This window comes from Lygodium microphyllum, chromosome 9, assembly GCF_053477565.2.
Source record: "Lygodium microphyllum isolate KBCC chromosome 9, Lygodium_microphyllum_v1.1.10, whole genome shotgun sequence".
NCBI lineage: Eukaryota > Viridiplantae > Streptophyta > Polypodiopsida > Schizaeales > Lygodiaceae > Lygodium > Lygodium microphyllum.
Window position 1 is genome coordinate 23,287,630 of NC_141143.1, and position 12,675 is coordinate 23,300,304.

Consider the following 12,675-nt stretch of genomic DNA (forward strand, 5'->3'; position numbering starts at 1 on the left):
CATCCGGATTTTTCCATTCTTCTTCATCACAATGACTATGGGTGATACCCAGTCTGTGTGCTCAATTTCATAGATGAATCCCGCTCTCATCAGCTTATCAATCTCTTCTTTGACAGCATAAGCATGTTTTGGATTCATAGGGTACGGTTGCTGCTTGGTCGCCATTGCATCTGGTGTCATGGGTATGTTGTGAGTCACGACACTCGGATCTACCCCCTTAAGCTCTTCTAAGGACCATGCAAACATGTCTATGTACTCTCGCAAGAGAATGACAAGACGCGTTTCTTCTTTATCAGTCAAGTCATCGGCGCAATGAAGAGTGGTCGGGGTATTTCACCTTCCTAGGCTAGGTCCACCTCCTTGACCTTGGCTGTCCCTTGATTGGCTCGCTCATCTACGCTTGATGTTTGGCACCTAACAGGACTACTACCCTATCCCCTTTTTTGAATTTTGTAAATCATTTAGGGAGGTCCTGCGGTTTTCGCTGTTCTTCCGTTCGTGTATCCCTGGGTTGTTTTGCCATTTCCTGCCTTAATCGTCTACGCCTCAGGTGGACGGGTAGGTCCCCCTTGGTGTGTCTGGTTGTAGGCAGCCTAGGGATTTTTGGATCACTATCCGAACTAACCTCCGATTCAAAGTCAAACCCTCCGTCTTCGCTAGAAGAGGTGGTCTCCCCTGGTGGGCGCAGTTCAAATGGTGATTCAGTCCTAAGTACTAATGTCATTCCTGGCTGGGCTAGGCCTGCTTGCTCAAGATCTATGGCTATTACGTGTTCCAACCAGGCGCGATCACATTCCATTCACATGAATCCCCGCTCTATCCTGAAGATACTCCTTTTCTACAGCTTGTAGTTTGCTCGTATTTGCTCTATTTCTTGTCCTTTAGTGTTGTATTCCACAGTATCTACCTCACCCTCACTTTCATCACTGAAGGATTGGCAGTCTTTGTATTCATCGTTAGAATTCTCTTCATTAGACTGCTTGTCGTCTCCTAGGGCTTGATATATCTCTGGTCATTGGTCAGGAACCAGGGCTGAGTTATACATGAGGTTTAAGTCATGCACTCTAGTCCATTGCCACTTGGATTCATCTAAGAGATCCTGGAGTGGTTTGAAATTTGCAACTGGATTGCTAGCTAGCTTGTCCGTTAGGTATTCCACTATCTCCTGGAGTTTCCTTTTGTTGGTTGGGACTTGGAAGTTGAAGGGATTCGGTTTCCCACGAAGGCTTCCTGCCATCATGCCAATGCTTAAGATCTTACCATAGGGTGGGGTGCTGCCTAAGCAGATCTCCCAGGCTAAGTGTTACAGGGGTAGTCACCAATGTGGTCAGGAGATCGTTGGGTGCTCGTCTCTCTTCTAACCTGGATTGTCCTAGCCAATGGCCATGACTGATCTCCGGCCCTGTAGCATTAAGGCTTGACCTTAGCGGCACTGCTTGTTGTGTAGTTGCTTCTCCCGACTTTGGTTGATGACTTTGGTTGAGCAGGTGAGACGGGCATGCTTATGCTGGAGAGATCATCGATCTCGTCCTCTATGATGGGCTCTGCATCTTTTAGATGCTCTTGAGATTCCTTCACCCATTCCTTCACCTTTTCTATGGCCTCTAACTATCACTTCAGATGCGGGTATTCCCGTACCTTAGCACTTTCCCTTGCGCGGCCGTCTTAGGGGCTGAAGTCTCTGCCTCTGTGTGAGAGACCTTCTTTCCAGCAGGCAGAGTTGTAGCATCTCCGTTTTTAGTGTGATTTTAGCTTCCGACCTCTTCCTCCTCCGTCCATGGCTCTTCTTTCCTATCGAGGCTGCATCGAGATTGCTAGGTCCTGGTAGAGAGATGCCGGCCTATTTCATTTGGGCACGGGTCATGACCCGCAATGGGATAGGCATGGCCTCCCCATCAAGGTTCTCGACACCAAACAGCCCCAATGGGACAGATGGCATGTTGTCTGAACTAGAAGATGGCTTCCACTTTGGGCAATCAACGAAGGGATGAGTGATTCCGCACTCTGCATATCTTTGGTCAGCCTTGTCTCTGTTTTGCTGCTCCCTTTCAGGGTAGCGTGATGAGACATGTCATGGGTGACCACAAGTCCAACAAATGATTGGATCCTGCATCTGCCCTCCTAGGTGGTCGATAATCCATGAGGACTGTGTTGCCCTCGTCATCATGTGAGACATAAGGGTATATGTAGGTCTCTTCTTTAGTTGGTTCTTCCACATAGTGGACAGGAGCATCACTCGGTGGATGGGTTACATAAGGACCATGCGGTCTAGGAATGCTTGTAGGATTTATTTCCATCCTAGGAACAGCCGGCTTAATGTCGTTAGGTGCAGGGAGGGCCAATGGGGCTCCCCTTTTGAAAAATGGCTGCAGCTTGTTCGCTAGGTAAGGCTGGCCGTATGGTTGTGAGTATGGAAGTCTTCTTGGAAATCTGCAATTCGCGACGTCATGACCGAACCTACCGCAGTTAGCGCAAGGTCTTGACACTCGGCTTGGCAAAAGTGGTTTCCTCCACAGTACACGCATTGGACGTGTGGGCGCGTTGGTCGTCTCAACATGTCTTGCAACTTTGCTAATTCCATCTTAACATCAGCCAAGTCTTGGTTTGCGTCTTGGTGATTTTTCCCTTATCCTGGGATGATGGGGCTGATCGCTCACACGAGACTGATGCTCTCTCTGAATTTCGCGAGTTGGTTCGCTCAGAGTTCAAGCTCCTAGAGCTTCATTCCTTCAGCTGATCGTCAACTTGGATGGCTTCCTCAAAGACCCTAGGTACCACGTCTTGCTGCAAGCTCGAGTTGCTTGCCAAAGCCTTATATAGTTCCTCGTTCCGAATCCCACTAATGAACACAATTGATACTGCTCTTTCAGTCGGCTGCTCTCCAGTAGGGATTCTCTTGAAGAGACTCCTCATGTGGGTCATGTAATCACAAATATCCTCCTTCTCTTTCTGCTTGACGTTCATCAAGCGTACTAGTAGATTGTCGAAGTATCCAGGCCTGGCAAATCTCTTAATGAAGAGATCCTTGAGGCCATCGAAGTTGGCTTACTCTGCAGTATCTAAGCTCGTATACCACGTCCTACCCTTGTCGCCCAAGCAAAGCCCGAACTCTTGAGAGCATTGAGCTAGGTCGTTGAGGCCATTGGCTTCGAAGACTTGCTTGAACTGCTCAACAAAGCTGTATGGATCATCATGGGGTTGGTACTTATCGAGTTTCTTGGCAACAATAGGGATTTTAGACTGGCTCTTTGAGCCCTGGTTTGCTCCTAACCCTACGAGCAACGATGTTGCTAGAGCCATGGCACTTTGCTCTGCAGCCGTGTTATCGAGCAGCCGCTTCATGAGAAGCTCACTCAGCGTTAACTCTCCTTCTAGTGCTCTCTCATGGTCCGTTCGATTTCTGCCAGCTAGGTTCAACACCTGTTGCACCTCTCGCAACTCCATGCTTTGCCTTTGGCTCCTAGCCTGCTGATCCCTATTGTATTCAACCATGCTTTGCAGGCTAGCTTTCTCTCCTCTTCTAGATCTATGATCATAGCATCTGATGTCCTGCCGTGATGCTCATACCGGGCATGAGCGTCGTAACTATTGACCAGCTGTTGAATAGCATCTAGGAAGACTCCTAAGTCGAATTCCTTGTTAGATCCGGAGTCTGAACTTTCTTCTACCATTGTCGAGTTCTCATGCTCCACCAAGCTATTGATCAGGTTGAGTAGACTTGTCAAATCCACTTCATCGGCGCCCCTTGATTGGTCCTACTTTACACGTTGATGGTTTGTCTATGTCTTGGGTCCTCTCCTACTAGTGGGTTCCTTGAGTGGCTTATCTGGGTGAGTTCCTTTAGTTATTGAATACAATCCTCAATTTATGGCCTCTCAATGTGTGCGTCTTTTCTTGTGCACTTGTGCTCAGTCAGGCTTTCAGTTTCCTTAAGTGTACTTCAAGTGCGGAAATTCAGGGTGAGTGCAGCAATCAATTTCTAGGCATCTTACGCTCTCACGTTGTTTCGGGCCTGATAGGCTTGTTGGTCAATTTTCTGTCTGTTTCGGCAGGGTTTAGGGTTTCTCTAATATGTTGCCTCGTTCATTTTTGTCCAATCAGACTTTACAACTCAGTGGTTTGCATCTAAGTCTCTAGGTCTCGTAACTGCCTACTTCTAGCTGCTAAGCAGCTGCGCCCTACAATTTTGCCTATTCCGTATGCTAGAATCAAGTTCTGAGCGTCCTAAGGGCTTTTGACAGTTTGTGCTACTGAGTTCTAGCCGGGTTAGGTTAAATTTCTAAAAATTTGATAAAAATCTACACTCGGCCCAACTGGTCCGAATTGCAGGGTCCGAGTGGATCACTCGGACGGGCCGAGGCACAGGGCTGAGGGCCGAATTCCTGACTCGGATAGAGTAGACTCGGACAGGCCGAGTGGGTGACTCGGACAGAGCAGACTCGAACGCGGTCACTCGGACGGGCCGAGACACTTAGGCCGAGGGCCAAATTATTGGCTCGGATGGTTTGACTCGAACGAATCGAATGGTTTGGGCCAAATAATGGGCTCGGACGGGCCGAGGCCCGATTAAGGTTTCGGCCGAGTGGGCCGAATGGTAAGGGGCCAAGGGCCGATTCTGGGACTTGGCCCAGAAAAGGCCACTCAGACGGGCCGAGTGCGGCAGCGCGACGACAGCGATGGGATGATTTTGGTTGATTCGCGCGATTTAGGCAATCATAGTAAGCAATAACCTCCAGATCCTATCTGGGGGGATAGGGGAAGGGATTCATATACCTGAATAGAGCGGTAGGCTCGTCGATGGTGCGATCGAATCGAATCGTGGGATGGCTCTTTCTCTCTCTCTCTCTCTCTCTCTCTCTCTCTGAAATGGTCACAAATGAGCTCTCCCTTGGCCTCTTGGCTCTTATACCCCTTCCCGGGTATGGTGTTGGTGCCCCCAATCACTCACTTGCCGATCTTAGGCAGCGAGCTTTTTGCCAAATTTTTGCATGATTTTTGCCATGTTTTGCAACGGTAAACCCTACCCTTTTCCGGTTCGATTTCCTAACTTATGCTAAATGCAACAAGAATCGAAAGCATAAAACTGAAATGATTTCTCCATGTGTCCAATCCTCATACAAACAAAATACCTAAACATACTTACTTGTTTCGAAGATCAAAACACCCAACTTCCTACCTATCTCAAGCTTCGTTTCGGGGGTGAATCCCTTACTTCGATGCTCGATATGAGGCGTGCAAGTGCTCAAGCTTGAATCTGTTGGTCCTGGCAAAACGGAACCAAAATGTGGGAGCTTTCGCTCTAGCGCCAAGACCCACGGACCGCTTATTGTTTCAAGCGTTTCAAGCGAGCGAGCTCTAATGGCTATCTCTCACCTAGCCGAGGCGCCGACGATCCTACGAGTGTAGTGAGCTTACCTTAATGCTGATATGAGTTGCCTCCTCTCTCACACACATCGGTAGCTCCACGATCCTAGATGCAAGCTCAAGCATCCTCAAGCCTCCTCCACCTCCAAGCTCCATCCTCCATAGCCGCGCTCGCAAGAAGAGAGAAAAGAAGAGAATAAGAGAAGAGGAGATGGTAAAGAGCTTCACCCTCTTGATCCCTCACTCTCACATACTCACTCCCTCACACTCTCACACTCCCTCTCTCAAGAGCACACACAAGTAAGAAGATGAGAAGGAGAGAAGAAGAAGAAAACTCTTGTTGCCACACACCAAAAGAATGAGCTTTCATTCACTTTTTGAACTTTATATACAAGCCCTAAAATCCCATGGGCACCCATTCCTTTTTTACATGACCGGCAGTTGTGGCAAGGTCCTTTTTCCATTTCCCTCTTCTAGCCTTGTGTCTCCAGCCTACACCTATCTAATATTTTACAATTGGCACAGGAGGGAGCTTGGCGCTCTTTTACAAGAGTTTTTCGAGTTTTTTGAGGCACCTTTTCATTTAAAGTTGCGCTTTTTGCCCCGGTTCATCTTCTTTCTTCAGCTTTTTCTAGGTAACGGATCCCTCTGCGATCCCTTGATCCCTGCACCATTGCTTCCACCAAAGTCTGGCTTCGTCGGTGAGTTTTAACTTGGCGAGCATAGCCTGATTGGCGGGTGCAGTACCGGTTGCTTCGAAGTAATCCTCCATGGATTCAATCCAAATTTCAGCATCAGCTTGGACGAATCTGCCTCTCCCGTCAAACTTGGGTGGCTTAATCTGCTTAAGAAGGAACTTCTTCTCCTGGATTATAGCAGTACTTGATGTAGGAGGCGAATTAGGAACCTTACATGGGGTTGTGCCTGAATAAAGGTTTTCTTAACGTTATTATACGATATTCGACGTTAGCTTATATTACATCTTTAATTCAGCTATCTTGTAAACAATGTAGCTACTTAACTTTTTATCAACTCTTATGCACAGCCAGACATTGATAAAAGAAGTCTTTATTTGTATTTATATGGGCATAGCCCTTTCGAATACAACGTTTCATGCGATGATAAGCCAATTTTTACATTTAGTTTGGGGAGAACAACGTTGTATCGCATTTATCTACAGGAACTGTGTAATAGTAAGGTTTTGGGTCATGGATCTTCAGGAATCTATAAGTCATTGGAAGTTCAGGATATCCTTTTCGTTGGAATCCATACTTCTCATGGCGACCCCACACTTTAATCCTGTCGACGGGGATTACAGGGGTTACTTCCTCATATACATAGGAGTTCATCTCAACCCTCCGATCTTGAATATGTAAAGTCGAATTTACGTGAGCTTCCACAAAAACAAACAGCTTCACGACTTTCAAGTCTTCCAACCACTTGATCCTTTTTAGGTTGGTCTGTAGATAAGCAAACCGGTGGGCGGCTATATAGTAGATTCCTGAAGCACCCATCCATCTTCGTTCCATGTACAAAGGTGATGGATTATAGATCTGCTCCAGGATGTTCATCATCCCAATTCTTTGTCTATAAAGCGGAGAATGCATTGCAGTCATAAACATGACTCGAAATACCAAAAACTTGTTCCACGCTTCGTAATTCTGCAAGACAGCATTGAAGGTAAGGAAATGTTTGGACAGTAACAATTTCTTTACTTCATGTCATTGAGATTTCATAAAAACAATTCCGTTGTTGGTCGGCTCTAATATCAACTGTAACGTGTCCACTAGTATCATCCAGGACACGTCTTAGCAGTCCATAGGAAAGGATGTCTAGAAAGCTTCGCCGGGCACTCCCATGGAATGTTACGGGATTTGCAATCTAGGGCTTTCCGCATCTGCCACGTAGGGGAAGTATTCTGGCCGTTCCCACTTATGATCGACCGAAATTAGGGTTTTCCTGATTGGTCATTTCCTAACAGCAACTAGCGTCGGACCCAAGCGAACTACTTTATGCAGAAATGCCAGGTCTGAGGCGGATTCACGCTGCACTTGGTTCAAGGAGAATGGGAAACGAGAGGGATGCAAAGCTTAACCTCTCTGCCATAAGGCATAGTCCCATTCCGTTCCCCTAAAACACCGTAAATCGGTTAAGACATAACTCTAGGTCAACGCTTTCGTTGTTCTGTCCTTTGACAATCATCCCGTTGTTCTTCGATATTTGAGAAAAGTTCCCGGCCAACCGGGACCACCCAACCGTAGGACAGACCCATGGCCCATCCTCCGCACTTTCCTCGGTTTGTTTTAGTTATGTAATTATCTAACACATTATTTGGACATATAACAATCATCTTCTTTAATTAATCCATTAAGCACTGGTTCCTTCGCGTAATCTTATCACTTGACATAGAAAAACAATATCAGACAAGTTCTTTATTAACATATCATCATATTAATCTTTGAAATACAAGGAGTTCCGCCCGTAGGCTTGTCCATAATCTGCCCGAAGGCTATCCAGCAATCCACAGGGATCACTATTCCAAGTTTCCGCCCGTAGACTAGTATGCGGGCCTCGAGATCCAATCCCGAGTCACGTTAGCCTCTTGTGCAGGACCCAAAAGACGAGGGACTTACGGCCAGAGCCCCCCCTGGCACCCAAGCGTCCTCTTGCTCCAAGTAGCGCTCAACGGAGAGACCTCTCGCAGCGGGCTCGGTCCACGTTCCTGGCACGGTCAACAACCCCCTTGGTTAGGGTAAGGCAGGCAGTCGGGGGTAACTGAAGCTGCCACTCCCTTCAGGCCTTCAACCTGAAGTATAGATACTTATTTATTTTGTAATTCATTGGTCAAACAAGTGCTCTAAAATCTCTAGCAAGCACAAACATTTCCATTGATTGATTTTGTTATTGGCAAACTGCTAAGGAAGGAGTCTTTCCTTTTGAATGTATCCAGCACTTGATCCGGGGTGTCTTGCAACTTGGCAAGATCCCTTATATTCTGGGTTAGGGTGTACCCTATTAACCCAACTTGGTCAACCCTAAAGTTCATTGGATACTTTAGTTTCTGATTTTTAACCTTCCTTACTTAGAAGGATATCAAAGAATACATCCTTTTTGCAAGATAACTTGCGTAAGGATTCGCCATCCTTGTTGAGGGTATTTAACCTTTCTTCTTGGGAATCAATCACAAGACCATATGACTTTGTACTTGCCGCGCAAGTCTTGCATCGTACTATGCGATGAAACAATCCGTTTCAGTTTCTTTAAGCTGACGTTTGTCAGACCTAGGGTTTCCTAGCTTTTATTATTTCCTTTAAGAAACTCAGGGACAACCCTAGTTCTTTTACGTTTACGATTTATTGACCCTACAATCAGGGAATGTGGGCAAGTATTTAAGGTATAAACGTTTTCTTGGATTTTAAATCATTCCCAATTAATATTTCGCAGCATAGGTATTCCTAAGTTTATATTAATTTGGTTAACTTTTAGAAGGTAATATCGAGATCACCTCCGCACGATCATTCCCAATGAATATTTCGCAGCATAGGTATTTCTAAGTTTATATTAATTTGGTTAACTTTTAGAAGGTAATATCGAGATCACCTCCGCACGATTTGTTATCTATGTGACAATTGATTTTTCAATCCTAAACTTTATTGATTTGAGGTTAGGTAAATTCAATTAATCTTCCTTTATCCTTGCGAACAAAACTCATGCCAAATAAGCAATCTTTTCCTTGCTAAATTATGCAGTTAGCAATGATAACTTCCTAGAGTTTAAGCAACGTAAGAAACCTTTCATGATTCGCACCTTCCATGATGACTCGTTATAAAAAGAATAAGGGTTAATAGTGCAAGATGCAGTTTTATATCTTCCAGACTTAACCGAAGTATACTACTTTAGTGGGTAAATAATCTTGCTCATATTTCGTTTCAATGCATAATACTTTTTTTTGAAGGAAAACTATGTTTATACTTTATTTATTTTGCATGTTTAATTAAACTAAATTCCTTCATCGTAAATAACTCTAACAATTCATCTTGCATGATTGAATTAAAACCGATATAAAATTAAGAAGGAAAAACCTAGTTTTGGGATGAGATATCCACATGGATACCGGGAGATGACCCTCCCGCAGCTACTCCTTGGACTTTCTTAGGCGGCATCGCAGTTGTAGTCCTTTGAACGTGGAAGCAGCTTTACACTCCTTTTCGGAATTCCACTGTCACTTCAATACTCTTCTTCTCTTTTTCGAGGCAAGGAATCGTTAAGGGATTAACCACGAGAAGGGGGTAATAAGACCTTTAAGGTCTTAGTTTCTTCGGGAGGGAAAGGTTTACAAAACCTAAAGAAAAGGCCCTATAGGGGTATATACACGGTGCAAGGGTGTGTGTGAGTGTGGTTTCAAAAACATATGAAGGGGCCTTGGGAGATCTTTGGGCACGGGAGTGAAAGGGTATGGGAAGGGGGATCTTGAAGGGATTTTTGGACATGGGGGTAAGTTCCAAGCCAAGGGGAAAGGTGAAGGGTGAAAGGGGGTTTCAAAAAGCATAAGAAGGGGGGTTATAGGTTAAACACGGGGGGTTAAGGTGGATAAGACTTTTCAAGCCTTAGTTCTTTTTTGGGGAGGTTCCATCCATGGGAAGGGGGCTTAAGGGAGAAAGGGCTTAAGGCTTTAAGCACGGAGGGGGAAAAAAAGACTTATAAAGGCTTAATGACTTTTCACACCGGGGGGGGGGGGGGGGGGGGGGGGGGGTGTTAAAAGGGTGTATAAAAAAAAAGGGGGCACGAGGGAGGAAATTGGGTTTTTGGAGGGTTCCAATGGGAAGGGCCTTTATAGGGGCTCCACGGGAAGGGGGGCTTAGAGGAGCCCCCCCTTAGAAGCTTCAAGAAGCTTCTTGAAGTTTCTGTGGTCAGGAACCACGTGGGGAGAGAGGATGGAGGCAGCAGATGGGTTCGATGGCGGCAGCGGCACGCTGATGGTTTTGATGGCGACAACAATCACACAGCCTTCCTTCAACGGCAGCAAGGATGTTCACCGCCTCCTCCTCTCTATTCGAATCGTCCTTCCTCACAGCCTTCCTCCTCTCCATCAGTCGTCGGTAGTATGGTGGCTCCCACTATCCTCCCACAATCCCCTCCCACAGGTTCTTTTATAGGTGAAGGGAGGGGACCTCCCCACCCCCACACGGCCCGAGTGCATGGCCATTCCCTCCCACAAGCTCCAGCAAGCTAGCTTATTCATCCCCGTCTATTCCCTCTCCTCCAGCACAGCTTCGGCTGGATAATTAGATTTTTTTTTAATTTATCATTTATTAATCCTTATCCTCTTGACCTCCTCCCAAGAGGAGGTTCATACGAGGATATTTGGTTCCTATGTTTATGCCAAATAGAGATTGTATAATCGCACCGTCCGTTTATTCAATGCCGACATTCCCTTGCATGAGTATCACCCAGTTTAGAAATATTTTCTATGGAAATATTACACTAGTTTTGAGCAACTCAAGAAAATTTTGGTAACAGCACCCATCTTAAAGCTGCCTGACCTAAGAGAGTTTGGAGTCGTAATAGATGCAAGTTCTCTTGCACTAGGTTGTGTGCTTATGCAAGAAGGTCATCCAATAGCCTATTCCTCAAGGAAATTGAAAATGCATGAGAGGAATTATGCCACCTATGATCTCGAGCTGTTACCTGTGATCCATGCTCTCAAATTGTAGCAACACTATCTACTTGGAAGCAAGTTTACTTTGATCATTGACCACAAAAGTCTCAAATGGATCTTTACTCAACTAGACCTCAACATGAGGTAGCATCAGTGGATTGAAGTCTTGAAAGAATTTGATTTTGAAATCAAGTTCAAACCTAGGAAAGAGAATGTGATTGCTGATGCATTAAGTCGTAAAGCTTTTTTGAATGCACTTATCATGGAAGAGCTATCTAAAGGAGAGACTTTAGCTACCATGATATCGATGCCTAGTAATCTAGTCATTGAGCTAGCCAAAGAAGAAGCAGACAAGGATCCTAAGTATCAGTTTAATGCTTAGAGAAATCCTAGTTAAGGACATTGATCATAAGCTCAGAGTCAAATACCAAAATTTCAATGTGGATTCTGGACTTGTCTATTTTAGAACAAGGCTCTGCATTCCCCTCAGTCAAGTGCTGAAAAAGAAGATATTATGGGAAGCCCATGACTCCCCGTTCTCAGGACACCCTAGCTATGCAAAAACTCTTAATGTAGTTAGGAAAAATTAATATTGGGAAAGACTGAAGCATGATGTACTCAGATATGTTACTAAATGCCTAAGTTGCCAGCGGGTGAAAGCTGAGTGTGTCAAAATGCCAAGTAAGCTCCATCCACTTGACATTCCATAGATGAAATGGGAGTTCATCAGTATGGATTCCGTAGTTGGATTACCTTTTGTTCAAGGAGGGTATAATTCAATCATGTTGATTGTGGATATGCTGACAAAGGTCACTCATCTTATCCCAGTCAAGACCAACTACAAAGCTTCAGATATTGCACGATTGTTTGTGAAAGAAATCTTTAGACTTCATGGATTGCCTAAACGGATCATTAGTGACTGCGACTCTCTATTTACGTCACATTTCTGGAAAAGCCTATTTGAAGCAATTGGAACCCAACTTTTCTTTAGCACAGCTTACCATCCCCAAACTGATGGTCAAACAGAGAGAGTTAATCAGGTCATTGAAGATATACTGAGAGCTTACCGTTCCAGAGAACCGACAAAGTGAATACAATATTTGCCCTTAATAAAATTTTCCTACAATGCATCATATCACGAGAGTATTCAAATGACTCCATTTCAAGCATTGTATGGATAAGATTGTTTGACGCCATTTAATTTCTATGATCCAACCCTAAAGGTTGAGGCTTCTAAGAAAATGCTAGAAGACATGGATGATCAAGTCAAAACTATCAGACAAGACATCTAACCTGCCAAAGATCGCTAGAAAGCTTATGTTGATCTAGGATGGCAAGAGCACATCTTCCAAGAGAGAGACATAGTTTTCATCTGTGTACGCCCAAAGAAGAATTCTCTATCATTGGGAAAGTTCAAAAAGTTGAGTCCAAGGTATTGTGCACCATACAAGGTTCTCAAATGCCTAGAAGCTAATGCATACAAATTGCACCTTCCTAATCATGTGAAAGTCGACAATGTATTTCACATTAGTCTTCTGAAAGCTTATGTGGCAAATCAAGATCATATTCTTGATGACCAGCAAATTGTAATGCCTAGTCAAGGAGCCCTTGAACTCCAACCTGATAAGATCCTAGATGTAAAAGAGAAACCT